Raw genomic sequence first — 20,775 nt, forward strand, 5'->3', positions numbered from 1 at the left:
TTCACTTGACTGTGGGTACTCAATGTGAAACGTCAGGCTGCTTTTATTTAGATGCCTAAATGTAGGCACCCTAATTGAAACGTTTGGGTCCTAATGTACTGGGTCCTTTACTGCCTAATAAGCATGTAAACTGTAATTTCTAATATTTTCCTGATTTATTGTTATGTGATCAGAAGGATGACATTCTACTATAATCTTTCCATATGTATCACAGTGAAACTGTTAAACCTCATGGCACAGTAAAGATAGGCAAGATACTGAATTTTTACTGTAGCTTCTTCACACAGAGAAGTATCATGTACTATAAAACCCATAAATGGGAATCGTTAAGTACAATGGAATAAGAGGATAAAACTAGTTTAAAAGTGATATAATAAAACTAAAACCTAAGTGAAAATATAAAATGGTATCATACAGGCCTTCACAGATTTAGCATAGCAGATATATGTTCCTAGGAAAAGTTACAGCTGCAAATTGTTTTAGGTCTTGAGAATCAATTGCAAATTCATCCATTAATATCTTAAGAAAAGGTTAACATTTTAAAAATGTTCTTCTTACATGATCATATGTTACTTATCAGCTTCTCTTCCATAAACCTCATCTTCTGAGAGCCAAGAGCTGTGTCCTAACCACTGGAACCAGAAGGTTTCAACAAGTTTTAAGTCACATGCTTTTTTACTGTCACACACTTTATTTTCCCTAAAGACCTAAACAGCAAAAGAGAGGCTGAAAAGCTTAATTTCTTAAAGAACTAGAGCAGTGCTCAGTTATTATTTATGTGCCCAATGGTCTCAGATATGGTGTTGAACAACTGAAAAGTTACTGTTTTTTTTCTCAAAACAGTTAACTAGAACAAATTATACTTCTGAAGTTGCAGGCTTATGTTTTGAAGTAGCTTTGACTGGCATTGTGAGGTACAGAAAAGTGATTCTCAGTGATAGAGAAGATATACGCTTGCATAATGGTTAGAGAGGTGCATAGCAGAAGTTAGGAGATAGCCCCACACTCCAGAATTTCCTTTTTCTTCTTTACTAAAGTATACTGTTAGAAGTCTGTCCCTTTGGAGAACTGTAGTAAACTTCCTCCTGAATATGGATCAAGATGGATGACATGGGATTTGAGAGAGATATGGCAGAATTGGTGGTGTAAGTCCCCAGATACTGAGGAACTTTGAGGTGGAGGTGAAGGTTGATCTTAAATTTTAAGTAGGGTCTGGAGGTGGCTAGAAGTTCAGACATAGTTCTGAAGCTTAATAGGCCCAGACTTTGTAAAGTATTGGTTAACACTTAGGAGGGAAGGATAGACCAGTGGTTAGAACACTAACTTGGGATTTGGGGGAACTGATTCCGTGCTCTGCCAGAAGACTATCTGTGTGACCTTGAGCAAGTTGCTTTAGTTTTGTGTCTCTCAGTCCTCCATCTCTAAAATGTAGATGTAACAGTACTTCCTTAGCTCAGGGGAGTGTTGTACCTGGCTGGGTTGTTATGCAGTGCCAAGCCTTTGTGCCAGTAGGTGGAGCAGCACCAGCACCTGTTGGGAGAAGAATTGTTCATGTTGGAAATCCCCTGTCTCTTTTCTAGAACAGTACTTGTTCGCTGGCTATGTGTCTTCCTGGGAACATGCACTCATTTCGGGTATGTTTATTTCCTTGTCCCCAATCTCTTCTCCATGCCATATCCCATCACACAAGATGATACAATGTCATATCGCTACAGGATGTGAACACTCATAATGACAGAAAAGCACCAGAACTGTGAGTTCCCCCATCTATTTTGATCTCTTTTTACCACTAGTGCTAAACCAGTAACCTTACAGCGATCTTTCCCCACTGCCCAGCAAATTAGATATGGTGAGTCAGTGAACTCACAAAAACCTGTCCCTTGAAATCAGTCAAGGCAGATAGCAGAGTTGAGCAGTGTAAACAGTCAACGGCCTATGCTTTGGCTTCAGCCCAGCAAGCTAGCACTTCTGAACTAGTATACTCACAGACACCTACTTCCAATCCAGGAAGTTGTGTCTACTGAGCCTGGAAACCTCCCAGAGGCCTCAATGTCAGCTCAGCAAGTTGGTGGTGTAGAGCCAGGAACTTCTAAGAGGCCTATAACCTGGCATTCTCCCAGCAAGGCAGAGATATTTAGTTAGTAACTTCACATAGGCCTATGACTTGATATCAGCCAACAAGATGAAAGTGCCCAGCCAGCTACCGCAAAGAGAACTGTGCCTTGATTTTAACTCAGGATGGTAAAGTAGCTGAGATAGTGACCTTCTATGACTTCCAAATATACCTTGTGACCTAAGCCTATTCCAAATGGCTGAAACTATTTTGCAAGACATCTGCAATACCAGCATATATTACTGAAGTACTGTTGTTTGTAAAACCTGGTTTTCCCAGAACAGATAATCAATGATATTCCACAGTTTACTTAATCGGAATTTCAGGAGTTCATGAAGTTAAACAGAACCACACATCTAGCCCCTGATAGATGTCATCCCTCTTCCACTACTTTGGCTGAAATGTCTGTTCAAACATTACCAAGATTAGTCTTTGAAGTCAGAAAAGGGCACTCAGAAAATGAAATTGGCTAACTTACTAGTATTATTACAGTAGTACCTAAAGGCCGGTCAGAGCAATCTCCATGTCCCATTTCAGTATTGAATTTTGATTAACAGAAAGCCAAAACAAAGAGGAGACAGGGGCAGTTTATCCCACTCAAAGCAGCTGCCATATTTATTGTAAAGGGAGCTGCTGCCTCTACAATGTATGCCTTCCTCCCATCCCCCAAAAACACACACATATCCCTCATACTACAGTGAAGAAATTGCTGTCTGCTGGGCCTGTGGCAGACACAAGTCAGAAGGGAGAGAGGAGATTCCTGGGAGTTTATTTAATTGTCACTCATATCCTGTTGCCAAACCCAGATCCTGTCGGCACATTTGATTTGTTCAGAGCATGAGATATTTCCCCGGATATATTTCCTATTGACACTCAAACACAAAATATGGTTTACTGTCTCAAAGAGCTTTTTGGCATCAGCCCGTTTTTACTTTTTATTTTTAGGATCTTTGGCACTAGCCTATGTGCCCCTCTGATGGTTTCTGAAGCTTTGCTCAGCACTGCAGGACATCAAGGAAATGTATAATTCAATAATTCTTCCCCCAGTGAGGAATTTCCAATGTTTTATATACAATACTTTTCAGCTGTTCTCACTGTATGACAGTAGACTAACTCTGACTAATTCTTCTTCATAGCTCTTACTGAAAAAAAATCAGTATTAATTTTGTAATGTGGTGGCCAATGTAACATAATACATTCAAAAAGTGATTAGAGAAGCCCCACATATCTCTATTCCTTATCCACATATATATGTGGGACTTCTCACTTGTATAAAAACAAGACTTGTTTGTCCTTTTCACTACCACTGAACACTGGTCATATGGCTCTATGGATTGTCAACAATGACCCTCAACACATATTCCCTGTGGATGAAGTCATGGCCCACTGAAATCAATGGGAATTTTGCTATTGATTTCAGTGGGGACAGGATTTCACCCGATGTCTTTATCTAAAGCTACATTGGCTATAAGGCCAAATATTACATTGTACAAACTGACTAGATGAATCTTTGACTTTATTATATAAGCACAGTTTGGAATGTGAATGCCAGGATTTGACCAATGACATGTGTTCCCAAACTGATGTGTTCCCAAAAATTTTCAACCTCTCTAAGCAGTGTTTTAGTAGTGTATTTAACATACTAAATTTATCCAGAGAGATAGTCTTGAGCTCAGTGTGCCTTTCACATTGTAACTTATTTTTTTACTGCAAGGAGTGAGGCCTTGAAATCTCTAATGTCCCAATTATGATGAAAGGCCTAAGATTTTGAATGAGAATTTTAACGGGTGCTATGCAAATGTTTTCAGGATTTTCTCCTAAGTTGTTCAAAAGTATCTGACTGGTAAAATTATTAATGAGAAAGAAGTCCCATTGTGTTACTCAAGTATAGCATTTTGGTTTCTTGTAAAGGAGCAAGCCGACACAGGGTATGTTTACACTGCAATTAAAAACCCCACAGCTGGTCCCTGTTAGCTGACTCGGGCTCACAGGGCTCAGGCTAAGGGGCTGTTTAATTGTGGTGTGGACGTTTGGGCTCAGTCTGGAGCCTGTGCTCTGGGACCCCTGGCGGAGAGAGAGTAGAACTGTTGCAACCAAGATATGAGCCACTTAGAGATATATATTCCGAGCTGCCAACATTCAGATGAGATGACAAGACCATTTTGTAATTAGGCCATACCTCCAGGTGGACACAGAGCAGATGTATTGGTGTAATGCAGCTGTGAAGAATAGAATTGAGAAGTAGAAAGCATATTTAATGACCCCACTACATCTTCTATGAGGCACAGGTTAGACAGACCAAAGAATCTAGCCCCACATTTTTAATGTATTCAATACAGCTAAAATTCTGTTGTTTGTAGCTAATGTTCATAGTGCAGATTTGTAAAGCTTCTTAAACATTTGATAAAGATGGCAGAGCCAGTATGCAAGGACTGAAATGTTATGGGATTTTAATTACTGCTTATTATTAGTTATTTGTATGATAGTAGTGCCTAAAAATCCCAACCAAGTTTGGGGCCCCATTGTTTAGGCACCATACCCACAAGAGACCATCCCTGCCTGCAATAGCTTACAGTCTAAATGGAGATGACAGATAAAGGGGGGGGACAGAAAGAGGCACAAACATAATGTGATATTTCTTTATTCCTAAAAGCAACTTTTTCAATTTGTATTTCTCAGTTACATCATTAATAAAAGAACAAAACTTACTAATTAAGGACCCCCATCCAATTCCTATTAAAGTTAGTGGGAGTTTGTCATTTATTTCAATGGGAGCATGACCAGACCCTAAATGATGAACTTTTGTGAATACCAAGATAAAAAAAAAGAAAAGACTTGGGGTTAAATTCTCGAGAAACAAACAAAACCACCCTGGATTATTTAAAGGAAAATCTACTAAAGAGCTAAGTGGTTCCATAAACAGATTAAAATGTGTTATGCTGGCATACAATGTCTAACACTAAGAGATATCAAGAGGAGTCAAGATAAAAATATTCAAATTCTGGAAGTAAAGATTCAGTCAATAATTAATTCATTTTTTAAGTGGCAATTGCAATGTTAAATATATTAAGTTCTGCCTTCGTTCCTTCAGCACCCCACACTGAAAAAACCACCCCAAAACTATTTGTCAATCCTCTCAACATTAGGATACAACATCTAACTAACTTAGAAATGTTTGAATTGCAGCTGCTCCAGGAAATAGCTGAGCAAGTTTGAAAATTAGATGGCTATAATACTTGCACTGAATTAAAGCTGGTGTTGCTGATAAAAACAATTAGACTGTGCAATTTTTTTGTGCTTGTTATTTTTGAAATACAAGACATTGGGCTACATGAGTGACAGAATAGTTTTCTGTTCCAGCTGGCAAGTTTGACAAGGCCTTCAGCTTTTTGCTGTTACAAGAACACCTCCTACTGGCTGGATAATGAAATGTTGTTGCTAGTGGTAATTAACAGGAAGGTGGGTCTTGCAATATCAGGTTATGTCTACACTGCAATTAAACACCCTCGGCTGGCCCATGTCAACTGACTCAGGCTCACAAGGCTTGGGCTGTGGGGCTGTAAAATTGCAGTTTAGATGTTCAGGGCTTGGGCTGGAGCCTGACCTCTGGGACCCTCAATGGGGCCTGAGCTCCAGCCCAAGCCAGTGTCTACACCTCAGTTTTACAGTCTGAGCCCTGCAAGCCCGAGTCAGCTAACACGGGCCAGCCACTGGTGTTTAATTGCAGTGTAGACATAACCCCAGAGACCTCTTCAGGTAAGCCCTCTTTAGAAGTCTTCTAGGGGGATCCTTGGCCTAAATAGCGTGAGAAGGGAAGTGCAGCTAGAAATCTATTCTGAGATTTAGGTCTTCAGAAATACTGTAAAATTTGAAGCTAAACATCAACATCCGGTGAGAATAGGCACTTTTAGATGCCTTCATCTGCCCTACATTTACTTTCATGACTGTGTTATCTAATCCACCTCTCCACTTCAAATCTGTAATTAGACTCTGTTACTTATGTTGAATGTTTGTATACAATTTCACTTCACAAAATGTGGTTACTTTCCTGAACTATTTCCAGCTTTCTCCAAGGGGGAAAAAATCACATTGCTCACAAACCACCTTTTAATAGAGTAGTAATTCTAAATGGCCATGTTTTTCCAAGATTGCAAACATTAATTTATATCAAGGGTCAGTTGTGCTCCCTAGGACTGTGCACTGAAGGGACTCTAAATTGCTTGTAATGGAGTAAGGCTATAACTAACTCTATAATATGTTTAATCATTTTTTCTGCTAGGCAAACAGAAACTCAGTTCTGTTTCTCTGGTATAGTTACCACCTTTACCATCATACTTTTCCAGTTGCAATTGTAACACATAAAAGGAGGATGAAACCCTACCCGGTTGCTAAATATGCCCAAATATGCATTTGGAATTCTGTATCAAATGTCTTTTTGGAAAAAGAAGAACAGGAGGACTTGTGGCACCTTAGAGACTAACAAATTTATTAGAGCATAAGCTTTCGTGGACTACAGCCCACTTCTTCGGATGCATAACTAAGGATCCATTCATGAACTGTCCATTACTTTTTAAATGGGAATAGAGAATAGCTGGAAAACAATGCAATTCAATACTAGAAGGAAGTTTGACCTTAACAAACCTCACCAATACTTAAATGGATGACTCAGGGTAGAATACAAAACAGACTAGACTAGAGCAATCATCCATTAATTTGTTATAATCCTGCCAAATCTCATGTTTTACAAAAGATTCATGCAAGAGAGTATCATGCCATCTACAGCCATCTCTCATGAACTAACAGTTTTTCCTTTAAAATCAGGAACCACTCTCCCTAATACCTGCTGCATCCACTGGTGCCAGTTGTTAACTCACTCTTACCCCTTCCACATCCAACACAGAAATGCCATCGGTTGAAAGGGAGGCTGAACAACCACCTTGCCCCATGCTCCACAAAACCTGCTCAGACTCCCTTCTGAACCCCCTATTTTCCTTTAATCTCCCTCCCTACAGTTTCCCTCCCTGTTCTCCACATTCCCTTGCAAGTGTGCAGGTGCGTCCATATGTGTATGCGTGCACACACACGCAAGCACCAGTTTTCCTCAATTTCACTGAGGGTACATCTACACTACAGCAGGGAGTCGATTTAAGATACGCAAATTCAGCTACGTGAATAGCGTAGCTGAATTCGACATATTGCAGCCGACTTACCCCGTTGTGAGGACGGCGGCAAAATCGACTTCTGCCGCTTTTTGTCGGCGGCGCTTACTACCACCTCCGCTGGTGGAGTTAGAGTGCCGATTCGGGGATCGATTGTCGCGTCCCGACGGGACACGATAAATCGATCCCCGAGAGGTCGATTTCTACCCGCCGATTCAGGCGGGTAGTATAGACCAGACCTGAGATTCTCCTGCCCTCTTTGTCCCATCATGTTCACCTAGTCCTCACAGTATGTCTGTTCGTCTCCTGACAGCTAACATCCTCCGAGAGGGCAAGCTAGGTTCAATCCTTTGAGGACAATGTGAGATGGTGATCATCTTTACCTAAACTTCTGCCTGACCAGACTGCAGGGAAGTGCCAGCCATCTTAACTAAGGATAATCTGTGGCTTCAGTTCCACTGAAACAATCATACATGGTGGATACATTGAAAAAGAGCAATTTTTTGTGTTTACAGGAGATTTTATGACCTTTAATCCTAAATATTTCTGTTCAACAACTACCCATGGTTGCAGATCACCTTAAGAGTCACCTCTCAGCCAATTTTTTTTGTAAATTTAAACATAAAATCTGAAGAACCCTATCAAATTTCAGCTAGAACCAATTTCAAACACTTCCTATTCCAAATGTATTACACTAAAACAAACAAAAAAAATCTACACAGAAAATTCAAAGGACATAAAAACTAACACTGAAATTTCACACTGAAACCACCCACAGACAAGTAGAGAAAAAAAGAGATGCATGTCCTATTAGAATACCATCTTATGTCTGGACCGGCACCTCCATAGTATGATCTCATGATGATCTCTCATGGGCTTTACACTGGAATAAATCCACTGATTTCAGAGAAATTAATCCTGATTTACATGGATGTAAATAAGAGAATCACTATCATGGGGAAGATTCTCCAGTCTTTAGATTTAGAATATCCTTATTCCACAAGTAGTCCCAGCTTAACTACGTGACTACCTGCATGCATGAAGTTACTCATAAGCATAAACATTTGCAGGGTTGGGAGCTAACTTGATATGGGTATAAGAATCTGGCTCTGTGTTCGTATTTCTAATCCACCCACTGTGCAATGGGGTTTCTGGGCACCAAAAGGGAAAGATAATGAAACAATTTTTCATAAAAGAAAATTTTGGAGGCTTCTTAGCTCATTTTTGAGGAATATTTTCCCCTAATCAAAATTCAAACCACAGTTTAGCTTTTCTCTTTCCTGAGAGTGCCTGGATTATATCAAATCTCTGCAATTGTGCTAATTCTGCTTTTGTGTGATTAAATTAGTTTTGACATTAGGCTAGGCTTGGAACCATTTTAAGGTACGTATTACTGGGGAAAGGTGAACTTGTAATAATAACTTTTGTTTCCTTGATTGTATTATAAATCTGTCCAATGGAATTTAAGTAATTTAGACAAAAATGTCCTAAAGTATATTGACTTTTATATAGATTTAACTTTTTATAGAGTATATATTTTAAATCCTATAGACAATATTAGTATAACCGCATTTTATATCATGAATCATATGGAATAGGAATTTGTTTTGATAACAGACTTGCTTTGCCAACATTTTAAATTATTTTATAAAAGAGCTTGGATATAACCAGAATTTTATAGAACTTTTGTGGAATAAAAAATGTGAAGAATTACTGTAGTTTATTTATTTCCTTAAATGAACCACACCATAAAACGAGCCAGCACTTTAAAAAAAACATTTCCCTAGATGCTCTTAATTGCTGGGCTGCTGCACTACACCACTATGAAATGGCTGATGGTCACCATCTGGAGTTCTTTATTACACAAAGGGAAATCACTGAATTATATATTTAATTATATAACATGACGACTGTAATTAGCCAAGATAAAACATAATTACTCCAAATATAGGCTTTTAGAATCCTACCATGGCTTGGCTGGATGTTTTTAAAAATAGCTTTCCTCCTGCAAGCAGCTTAGCAACATGGGTTAATGTGCATTCAATTCCATCTATTTCTTACCCCGGAGTGTTTCTGTAGTGTATGTTGACAACTGTAGCATGTTTATAGTACAAACTGTACTGTGAATTAGGCATTTCAATTTGTTCAAGCTTTTCTAATGTAAGAAGAATGTGGGCAAAGCTAGCGAAACAAAAAAAACAGGTTTTCAAAATCTTCCTTCATAAAGAAAGAAACTTTTTATCAACAGTAAATGCGATGTGAATAGGCCAGCAGAAGAGCTAATTGTTTTTGTTTAATGAGCACTGTGCATTTAGCTAGTGGTTATGTTGTCAATAGTGTGTGACCATATTAAACTATGAAGTCTACTCAGATTTATATTAAATAGATAAGCTCTAAATAATATAATGTTATTTTGGGAGGAAATTACTGTGTATCAGTTTATTTTAGAACTGGTTATGTTAGCTCAGGGGTGGGCGAACTTTTTTGCACGAGGGTCACATCTGGGAATACAAATTGTAAAGCGGGCATGAATGCTCACAAAATTGGGGTTGGGGTGCAGGAGGGGATGAGGGCTCTGGTTAGGGGTGCAGGTTCTGGGGTGGGGCCAGAAATGAGGAGTTCAGGGTGCAGGATGGGGCTCCAGGGTGGGATAGGGAAGTGGGGTCTGGGATGTAGGAGGGTGTTCTGGGCTGGGACCGAGGGGTTCAGAGGGTGGGAGAGGGATCAGGGCTGGGGCAGGGGGTTGGGGTGTGGGAAGGGGTGCAGGCTCTGGCTGGGGGTGCAGGCTCTGGGGTGGGGCTGAGGGGAGAAGCTCGGGGTGCAGGTTCCGAGCGGCGTTACCTCAAGTGGCTCCTGCAAGCAGTGGCATGTCCCTTCTCCGGCTCCTACGTGGAGGCACGGCCAGGCAACTCTGCAAGCTGCCCCATCCGCAGGCACCACCCCTGCAGCTCCCATTGGAGCGCCAGAGGGGGCCATTGGAGTGGAGCCATTGGAGTGCGTAGGAGCTGGAGGGGGTCCATGCTGCTGCTTCCGGGAGCCGCATGGAGCGGCCCCTGGCCCTGCTCCCTGGCTGGAATGCTGGAGCACGGCAAGCCCCAGACCGCGCTCCCCAGCAGGAGCTTGAGGGCCGGCCCATGGGCCATATTTTGCCCACCCGTGTGTTAGCTGTAGGAGTTAAAAATTTACTTCTCAACACAGAATTTTGTTCAATAAGACATTTAAATTTTAAAATGCATTCATTTAGTCCTGGATATGTAACAAAGACTGTAGTTCAGACAAGAAACTTGACTGCACATCAAATTTTCAAAAGTGCCTAATGGCCTTTCAATGGACTTATGATCTTTTGGGCTTCTGCACTGCTCTGAATCTCCTGTGTTGTGGTCCCATCCTTAACATGCCCTTCCTGGCCCCAGCCCTGCTTCCAGCATGCCCCTATAATGGCCTTATGAGGGGATCCTCAGAAAGCAGACCTATAGCTGTCTGTCATAATGCATGTGATAGAAGAATCCTTCCCCACCAACTTGATCAGTTGGCAAGAGCAAACGGGACAAATGCCAACTTTTGTCAAAAAAGTGACATGCAGTGCAGAAGAATGTGTGGGGGAATGAGTGGAGATGCCACCCCTTTGCAGGGGGGAAGGGCTTGTGCGGGGGCATGCAGGTTTCCAGCGATCCCAGCCTAGCATGTGGGGGGAGGGCAGACAGGGTTCCAGCGACCCCAGCCTTATAGCGGTCTCATAGGGGTTGGGGGGTGCAGAGGGACTCGGGCGAGCAGCTCAGGCCAGCCCTGTGCTTAGGGGCGGGGAGGGCTCAGGCCAGCCCTGTGCAGTGTCCCGTTTTCCCTTTGGGAAATACGGTCACCATAATCACACACCATTTTCCCACAGAACTTGTCTCATTTAGTGAACATTGAATGTACTGTTTCTTTTTATATTAGGTGCTGGAACTAGCCACCCCACTGGCTTGAAGTGGTTTCTATCATATACAGGGTTTACAGTTTGGTTTAATGTATCTCAGCACCCCCACTATACAAATTGTTCCAATACCCCTGTTATCTTATCATTCTCATTCAGTGTGTTATTTTATGCACACCATTCAAACTCTCCGCACCTAACTCTGCGCTGAATATAAAATTATATATAAATTAATGAATAATTAATAAAGGAATAATTTTTCAGGTGTGCAACTCCTACTGATTTCAGTTGATTGCCGTTGATTTAAATGGGATTTTAGGGACTTCTGAAAATCTCACGAAGCACCTATCTGCATCTTTAGGCACCTGAATACCTTTTAAAATCTGGCCCTTAGTTAACATACCATATTTCTTTTCCTGCCACATAAAAATAGAAATAAATCTGAGGTAAAGCCAACTTTCTGTACATAAAGGTATCTATTTAGTTAAACAATTCTCCATTTCTACAAGTCTTTTCAAGACAACAGGCATTAACCAATGACTGAATAGTAGCAGATGTTCAACTGAAGCACTGGGTTTTGTAACAGAACTGAAAAGAGAATAGACGTGATCTCAAGCCACACATGGCTTGAGTTTAGCTTGATTCAGTTATTAGTATTTATTATTTGTATAAAGGTGGTGCCTAGAAGTCCCAGCCGTGGACCAGGGCCCTGTGACATTAGGATGATGTGATGTTTTGGGGAGATCCCAGGTCAGTCAGGGGTTCTGTCACCCTTGTAACTTTGGGTGCTGTCATGCTATGCTGCTATGGCTCATAGTCCTGATACCAGTAGCCACCCCACAAGCATAAAGGTCTCACCCTAACTTCCAGCAGCCTAGTATCAGAGGGGTAGCCGTGTTAGTCTGAATCTGTAAAAAGCAACAGAGGGTCCTGTGGCACCTTTAAGACTAACAGAAGTATTGGAGCATCATTGGTCTGATGAAGTGGGCATGCACCCCGAAAGCTTATGCTCCAATACTTCTGTTAGTCTTAAAGGTGCCACAGGACCCTCTGTTGCTTTTTCCAGCAGCCTAGTTACTCCAAAGGCATGAAACCAGCCCCCAGTTATCAGTTCACTTTGGCACACACACTCCACACAATTTACACAACAGAGACCTGCTTGGGGTAAAAACAAACAAAAAGATTTAATAGAAAATAGAAAGAGGGGGAGGGATAGCTCAGTGGTTTGAGCATTGGCCTGCTAAATACAGGGTTATGAGTTCAATCTTTGAGGAGGCCACTTAGGGAATCTGGGGCAAAATCAGTACTTGGTCCTGCTAGTGAAGGCAGGAGGCTAGACTCAATGACCTTTTAAGGTCCCTTCCAGCTCTATGAGATAGGTATATCTCCATATATTATCAAAATCAAAGATGAAATAGTAAGAAAAAGCAAATACATACAATTTACACAGAAAACAAATACAAAGATGCAACTTCAGGCTTTGCACTTCTATGTTAGATAAATTCCCTTATCTCATACAAGTTACCTATTGCCTTTGAACAGTTTCCCAACATGCCCCCTAGCCCTCAGGGCGGATTCAGCATTCACAGAAAGCCCCCTGCCTTTGAAAGTGTCCCTCAGTTTGGATAACTTTCATTTAATCTCTGCCCTTCTCACAGGGTTTGCAGGATTTTTTACCCCCTTCCTCTCAGACAGCGGTGATTCCTGGTGGGAGAAATTCCCTCTCAACTTGGTAGTCAGGGCATCTCAGTGTTTGCCCTTACCTGTAATGGTCCATCATTTGTCTTTTCCTGAGGTGTACCAGGGATCGTTTCTTGCATCTGGTTTTGTGCAAACACCTGGTTTGAGAGGCGGCCCTCCCTGCTGTGAGGTGTATTTGAAATTGTAGTACAGGCCATGAGCATAGTATTCTATATACATAAATACATAGATTCATAACCACAGTGTGTACACATCTCATAATGATCAACAAGTTCAGAACATTATAAGCTTTTATTAAAGATCTTACTCAACATATTTTTAAACACAACAGCATTGTATACAACCAGTTGATTCAATTGCTTATTTTTTGGGGTTCAGACCCACTGTTCCCCCTTGAGGTGTCTGGACCCTAATTGTCACAGAGGAATACTAAAGATAGGTCTGTCACAGTTCAGGGCAACTGCACCCATATACCCCCTCTGTGGTCCAGCAAGCATACCCACTCTAGGCTCCCGACTCCTCAGCCATTGCCTCTCTTGGGCAGAGACCCATGTCTCTGTCCCTTCTAACTGGTAGGGTTGCCAACTTTCTAACAGCCAAAAACTGAACACCCTTGCCCCACCCGCTGCCCTGCCCCTTCCCCAAGGCCCCGCGCCTGCCCTGCCCCTTCTTTGAGGCCTGCCCCCTGCTAACTCCATCCCCCCTCCCTCCCTCCCTTGCTCACTAGCTCATTTTCACTGAGCTGGAGCAGAGGATTGAGGTGCGGGAGGGGGTGAGGGCTCCAGCTGGGGGTGCAGGCTCTGTGGTGGGACCGGGGAAGAGTGGTTTCAGGTGCAGGAAGGGGCTCTGGGCTGGGGCTGAGGGCATTTGGGTGTGGGAGGGGGCTTGGGCAGGGGGTTAGGGCACGAGAGGGGGTGCGGGCGCCAGGTGGCGCTTACCTCAGGCGCCTCCTCAGAAGCTGCTGGCATGTCCAGCTCCTACGCAGAGGCACAGCCAGGTGGATCTACGCACTGCCTCCACCCACAGGTGCCGCCCCCAGAGCTCCCATTGGCCACAGTTCCCACCCAATGGGAGCTGCGGAGCTGGCTCTCGGGCAGGGGCAGTGTGCAGCACCCCCATGGCCGCCCCTATGCCTAGGAGCTGGACATGCCAGCAGTTTCCCGGGAGCGGCATGGAGGTAGGGAGCTTGCCTGCGCCACCAACCGGACTTTTAACGGCCCAGTCAGCGGTGCTGACCAGAGCCGCTAGGGTCTCTTTTCGACCGAGTGTTCCAGTTGAAAACTGGACACCTGGCAATCCTACGGACTGGGGTTTTTCCAGGATGCACTGTTCTTTGTCTACACTGATGTTCCTAGTCAGACTGCCTAAGCAGGCCAGCATCTGAACGTTGCTTATTCTTTGAAGGCTATGAACAACGTAATTGCCAGCAGCCAAGTTACCCCATAGTTCTTTATAAGCAAGCACATTTATTCTTAAGGTGAAAACATTACAGAGAAAACATATTAAAAAGAATAAAAGAACTTACATGCATGCTAAACACTTATTTGGAGTCTGGCAAGTGTCTGTCCTTCCAGCCCTTCCCAGGAAGGATTGGGGCCTCTTTGGACATATCAAGTATTATCTTTGGCATTTAATAGTGTAATACCTCCCAAAAATATTGCAGGAAACTGCCATATTTGACACAAGGTCGTGTGGCCATTAAACTCTTCAGATTATGTTATGGAATGACAGAAACAATAACCTACTCTTACCTTTGTATTTTCTGGTTATGACCTTGTGGTTTCCCTTAAAAACACCATGGCATGTTAAAATATACTGAAAAGCTAAAATATTTCATTAAAATATTGAAATTTTGCCTTTCAAAAATCCCTGCAACTGGGATAATTTGCAAAGCATTCACCCAATTTATGTTACAAATGAATAATTCAAAGGAAAAGCATTTAGCCAGAAAACCATATGTAAAATGATATGTAGCATATGAAGAAGACAGATGACTCCCCTCCCGCTTCCCAGTAATAATCAGTGTTTCCACCATAATAACAGTCCTTACAATGTAGCTGCATTTCTGCTGCTTTTGATTCTCTTGGGGGCAACTACCCCTTTGCTCGCCCAGACTGAAGCTGTAGTGAGCCAGAAATTACACCAAAAAATGTTGGGTCAAGTCCAGGAAAAAAGAAAAACACGGCATTTAGTGGCTGTTTTATTTTTAACTCTGGGTTTTGCTCCCCAAGCCAGCTGGCCCTGAGAATGCTGGGGAGACACTGAACTCAACCACTTGTGGGAGGAGGTGCCTCCCATCCTTCATCAGTAAGCTTTCTGCTTGATTCAGAAACAGCACTCACCATTTTCAAGCCCCCTCATCCAGTCTTCCTTGGCCAGAAAGCTGGTAGCCACAAAGCAAGGACTAATCAGCGAAGGATGGAACCCTGAAGGATCTAGGAAGGTCATCAAAAATGGAAGAGGCTTCCCCTGAAAATGTGCAATTCCAGATTAAATGAGCCCTCAGTCTCTTTAATGAACTTCTTTATGAAGATATCAGTAGGGACTAAGTGTTAAATGTACAAGTATTAACATTCACATTGTGGTTCCTTCTCATTGAGGAAGTTGTCCATGATACTTTTGACAAATTAAAATCTGCTTGGACAGCTTTCATATCTCTAATTTCCATAGTGTCAGTTCTGCTTTTACATATTACTATGGATTTTCAGTGGAATAGCTGACGGCAGATTTGGGCCCAATATTTCTATTATTCAGATGCATACATGAGGCTCCCATTGACTTCAGTCAAGTTATCTTACCAATGTATGGTGTACTGTATTTGTTAGCCTGTTCAAATGCAGGGTTATGGCTTCACCACTACATGGCAGAGCTTTATATTACTAATGCTTTGCATAGTTGCCTGATATTCTGGTAACAATTGCTCCAGTAAACTGAGCATATGTACCTGCCTAAACAGCTTCTGAAACTGTGTTTTGAGTTGTGTCCAGTGTTGAGTAGAATGACAAACCCATACAGTGAAAAACACAACCGCATGTAGCCAGGGGAAGAAATTGGCCTTCAAGGAAATCTAAGACTAGATTAAAATCGGACACATTTGGATCTGACATGTTTTCATTATAAAGTGTATACCATTTGATATGCATTTGAGTCCTATTCGCTACAAAGTTTCAGTTAACAGGAGACAGTTTATCTGGCAAAAATCCCCTCCTCCTCTTCATCGTAGGAATGGTAGTAGGGCCTTCTTTCAGCCCTACCAAATCTCTCCCCTGCGGTTGCAAAAGACACTGGAAGCCAAGAAGAAAAAATGGTGTGATGAGAGAGGAATCATGGTGCCGTTGTCATTCCCAGCAGGATACAACTGTACAAGACTTGCCCTGTTCCTCTTCATTCTGTGCTGCGTGTGAGCATATGTGTCCTGTTTGTTTACAACTATAAACAGATGCTAGCCAGGAGGGGGCTTGAGAAGGTTTGAGGCAGAAGTTCTACAACAAAGCAGTGAGAAAAAAAATTAGGAATAATGCCATTTTCCTTCTTCTAATGAAGTTACTTGTTCAGTGTTAGAGGAAGGAGACTCTTTCTGTGACTTCTTACCAGTCATAGGACACGGTCCTAAATTGATTTATTTTGAACCTCCATAAGTCAGAGAAAAACAAAAATGTCAAAATTTAGCCCTGCCCAAGACATTCAGTGAGAAAAATCTGCAGAAGGTTTGACGGGATGGAGTGAATCATTAAACTCAGAATCTGTTAAAGAGTTCTAATCCCTGCTCTACCTCTGACTAGTTAGAAGGCCATGGGCAAATCAGATTCCTTCTCTGCTTGAATTTCACCATCTGTAAAATAAAGGTTGTAATTTTAGCTTCCTGTTTCACAGGCAAATTGGGCAGGTTAATTATTGGGGACAAATCTGAATTCACTTACTCTACGTTTACACCAATATAATACCATTGTTCTGATTTACACTAATACAAGTGAGAGGAGAATCCAGCCCAATAGCTTTACATTACTTTGAAGAATTATATACATATCTAGTATTATCTTTGGCATTTAAATACAAAGGTAGTAAATGCTTTAGAAATATCCAAATTAGACAGCAAGAGCCAGAGTCAGTTTTATATATAATGAAGCTCTTCAGCAAGTGCACTGATAGTCTCAGATGGAAAGTGACACAATATATGAATGAAAATATTAAGGTATTACTATTATTACAAAACGTATATTTACTGTGATTGGTGTTTCTAATTTCTTGAACTTTGCAAACTCTGCCTTTAATAGACAGTCACTTTGTGAACTACTACTTTTACACACTTTGCAATTCCTGAGGAGTTTTTTTAATGAATTATATAAACAATAACAATCAAGGTGTAGGAAATTTCCTGGGGATTAATGACTGGCTGGGAGGAACTGAAGGCCCAAGGCACAACCAAGGATCATTAACCCAAACAAATTGTCTTGTGCCAAGATTGTTATTGTTGTTATAAACTGCAGATGGAATAAACACTGTCATGTGAATTTTATTGGAGATGCAGTTATAATTGTTATATTTAGTGCATTTCAGAATTAATTATATTCAGGAAAATTACATTAGCCAGTCAGATTGCCAGAACAACACTTCATTCATCTTACTATCTTTACTATATTTACTGGAACTATCACAAGCAAAAATTTTTTTTCCATGTGCTATTGGTGTTTGTGCATAATGCTTTTATACATTTTGATTCTTATCCTAAATGTTATATTTCTAAAGTTTGTTTCTCACTCACACAAAACACCCTTGTTTGACTAGAATACTGCTTTAAATTTATTACATTTTTAAAACTGATGTTTCAAAATATTAGCAAGACAAAGTGGGTGAGGAAATGTCTTTTATTGGATCAATTTCTGTTGATGAAAGAGACGAGCTTTTGAACTTACACTGAGCTCTTCTTCAGGTGAAAATACGGCTGTTCACAAAAGCTGGCCATTTGGAAGAGGTTATATTTAACTAGAGAGCACTTAAAATAGCAGGGGGTAGTGAACCCCATAAGAGTCATAGGAACTCCTTTAGGGGAAAGTTATACTAGTGACTTAGGCCTAGATCTTCAAAGATATTCAAGCACTTAACTCCTACTGAAGTCATTGGGAGCTAAGCACCTAAATACCTTTAAGGATCTACGCCTTAGTGCTGTAGGCTAACACTCACATTTAAATCCATCACCTAGTATTTTAGTGATTTTTAAATTAATACAAAGTACTAATTGTTTTGAACTGGAGTTTACTATATTTAAATACATAGTTTACTTACATTTTTTCTCAGTCAGGGCCTGACCCAAAGCCCAATTAAATCCATGAAGGGACCCCCAATGACTTCACAGGACTTTCAATCAGGACCTTGATCATGATCTATCCCAGTTCTTTTCACTTGTTAAGGAGAAGGAAGAGAAAACAAAACCTAACTTTGACACTGCCTCAAAAGTAATGGTTCTCAAATGAGTCTGTTACTACAGGGCAAAGATTTAGGACTTGTATGTGGAACTCTAAACAAAGTATTTGCATTGCTGGTCTCATATGGGAATATGGTAAAATTCACTGTGACTGTGCTTTAACCTCAGCTGAATTTCCCAATTTATGACACTTAAGAGCTAAGTGCTGGGTTGGATTGGGATCACAATATATGAATGTGAAGTATTAAGGTATTATTATAAAAAGCATTGTTTACTATGATTTGTGTTTCTAATTTTTATTTGTGTTCCAATTATTATCCTTAGTCGCAACCATAACATACTTTTACTGTCATGGTAAGCCCCTCTTAAAGTTCTAATTATTGTAGCTTTCTTTACAAGTCAAATTCTATTTTTAATCCATACTGCAGTATTAGAAAAACCACAGCCATTGCAGTATGACCTCTGCTTCAGTTCTTTCAATTAAACCATTAAACTACAGCTGCTCTCAGCGTACTACATGTCATATCCTGAATGAGTGCTAACAAATTTTTGTGTTTTAGTGAAAGGTTCCCACTGAGTAAGGTGAAATTCAGACCATGAGCTTTTCCTGTTTACTCATAATATTGCAATAAACATGACAGAAGCTTGGTATGTGGACAATTTCTGCAAATAAACAGACCCTCTAAATCCTTTTAGGAGCAAGACTGTGATAATTAGATTATTTTAGAGAACAGATTTGACTCAAACTCCTGGATGGATTGGAAAAAATATTGAGGATAAACACCTAAGTCCTTCCAGAGTAGCTTGGCAGGAAAGTGGAATAATAGCATTAATTTAAAAAACACTGCCTCTTCAATTATTAGCTTTACCATCAGTATTTAATTTTAGGAAACAGTGCTGAGGGCCTTGTGTTTCAGAATGGATAAAAACAGAATGTTTTCAGGAAATATTTCACTGAGATATTTTAATACTGTTACTAGAGTTGTCAGGCGTTCGGTTTTCAATCAGATCGCTTGGTCAAAAAGGGACCCTGGCAGCTCTGGTTGGCACCGCCAACCGGGCCATTAAAAGTCCAGTTGGCAGTGCAACGGGGGCCCGGGACTAAGGCAGGCTCACTGCCTGCCCTAGCTCCGCGCAGCTCCCAAAAGCAGCCGTCAGGTCCTTGCAGCCCCTAGGCGCATGGGTGGCAAGGAAGGCTCCGAGAGCTGGCCCCACCCCGAGTGCTGGCTCCCAGCTCCCATTGGCCTTGAACCGTGACCAATGGGAGCTGCGAGGGTGGTGCCTGTAGACATGAGAGCACCATGCGGAGCCTCCCTCGCTGCCCATGCGCCTCGGAGCTGCAGGAATCTAGCAGCCGCTTCCTGGGAGCTGCAGTAAGTGCCGCTGGGACCCCACACCCCAACCCCCTGCCCTGGTCCTGAGCCCCCTCCTGCACCCCAACCCCCTGCCCCAGCCCGGAGTCCCCTCCTGCACCCAAACTCCCTCCCGGAGCCCGCATTCCCCCCCAACACCGCAACACCCTGCCCCAGCCCTAAGCCCCCTCCTGCACCCCAAACTCCTCATCCCCGGCCCAACCCCAGAGCCCACACCCCCAGACAGAGCCCTCACCCTTCACCCCGCATCTCAACCCCCTGCCCCAGCCCGGAGCCCCTCCTTCACCCCAAACCCCTCATCACTGGCCCCTCCCCAGAGCCTGCACCTCCTCCTGCACTCCAAACCCCTTGGCCTCAGCCCAGAGCCCCCTCTTACACCCCAAACCCCTCATTTCTGGCCCCACCCAGAGCCCACACCCCCATCCCAGAGCCCATACCCCAATCCCTTTCCCCAGCCTGGAGCCCTCTCCCGTACCCCAAACCCCTCATCCCAGCCCCACCCCAGAGCTCACACTCCCAGCTGGAGTCCTCACCCCCCTCCCGTACCCCAACCCCCTGCCCCAGCCTGGTGAAAGTGAGTGAAGGTGGGGGAAAGCAAGCGATGGTGGAAGGGGGATGGAGCGAGCGGGAGCAGAGCTTCAGAGAAGGGGTGGGGCAGGGGCAGGGCCTCAGAGAAGGGGAGGGGCAGGGCAAGGGTGTTTGGTTTTGTGTTTTTAGAAAGTTGGCAACCCTAACTTTTAGGATTGTTTTCAATTATTTGTTGATTTTTTTGAAAGGTTGTATGCTTCAACTCCTTTAGGGCACGTTTCAAATCTTAATCCACTGAAAAGTAAAAAGTGGGTTAATTATACATGTATACTTTGTACACTGTACATGTGTTTGCTACACTTGTTCTGTTCATTCCCTGTCCCAAGAGCAGCTGCCTGGCCCACCAACCACCCCCAGATGCTGATCAGTGTGTGGTCAGAGTTCACCAACCCCCACGACTTCTCCTGGAGTGGCAGGAACATACGTGGAAATTTCAGAGGCTGGAGCAGGTAGGCATTGAGCTGTCTCTGGTTCCAGTGCTGGGAATGCATCAAGCACCTGAGGCT

The 20,775-nt window shown here is 42.4% G+C and overlaps 2 long non-coding RNA genes across 7 annotated transcripts in view; one reads left to right on the plus strand and one right to left on the minus strand.

Moving 5' to 3' along the window:
• The window catches only part of LOC101931248 (uncharacterized), a 153,377-nt gene that overhangs the window by 114,545 nt on the left and 18,057 nt on the right, over positions 1-20,775 (minus strand). For 4 of the 5 annotated variants that reach the window (XR_010594565.1, XR_010594562.1, XR_010594564.1 and 1 more), the window contains 2 exons: positions 18,170-18,285; positions 12,345-16,718 (listed from right to left, as the gene is read on the minus strand). This is a non-coding gene — a long non-coding RNA (uncharacterized LOC101931248). Of the gene's footprint in view, positions 1-12,344; positions 16,719-18,169; positions 18,286-20,775 lie in introns of those variants that run through there. The other variant, XR_010594563.1, reaches the window with a different exon arrangement.
• LOC122174227 (uncharacterized) overlaps positions 1-20,775 on the plus strand; it is a 36,987-nt gene that overhangs the window by 2,792 nt on the left and 13,420 nt on the right. The window contains exons 2-3 of one of the 2 annotated variants that reach the window (XR_006175782.2): positions 1,691-1,753; positions 3,059-3,159. This is a non-coding gene — a long non-coding RNA (uncharacterized LOC122174227). The remainder of the gene's footprint in view (positions 1-1,690; positions 1,754-3,058; positions 3,160-20,775) is intronic. The other variant, XR_006175784.2, reaches the window with a different exon arrangement.

Source organism: Chrysemys picta, chromosome 1 (genome assembly GCF_011386835.1).
Source record: "Chrysemys picta bellii isolate R12L10 chromosome 1, ASM1138683v2, whole genome shotgun sequence".
NCBI lineage: Eukaryota > Metazoa > Chordata > Testudines > Emydidae > Chrysemys > Chrysemys picta.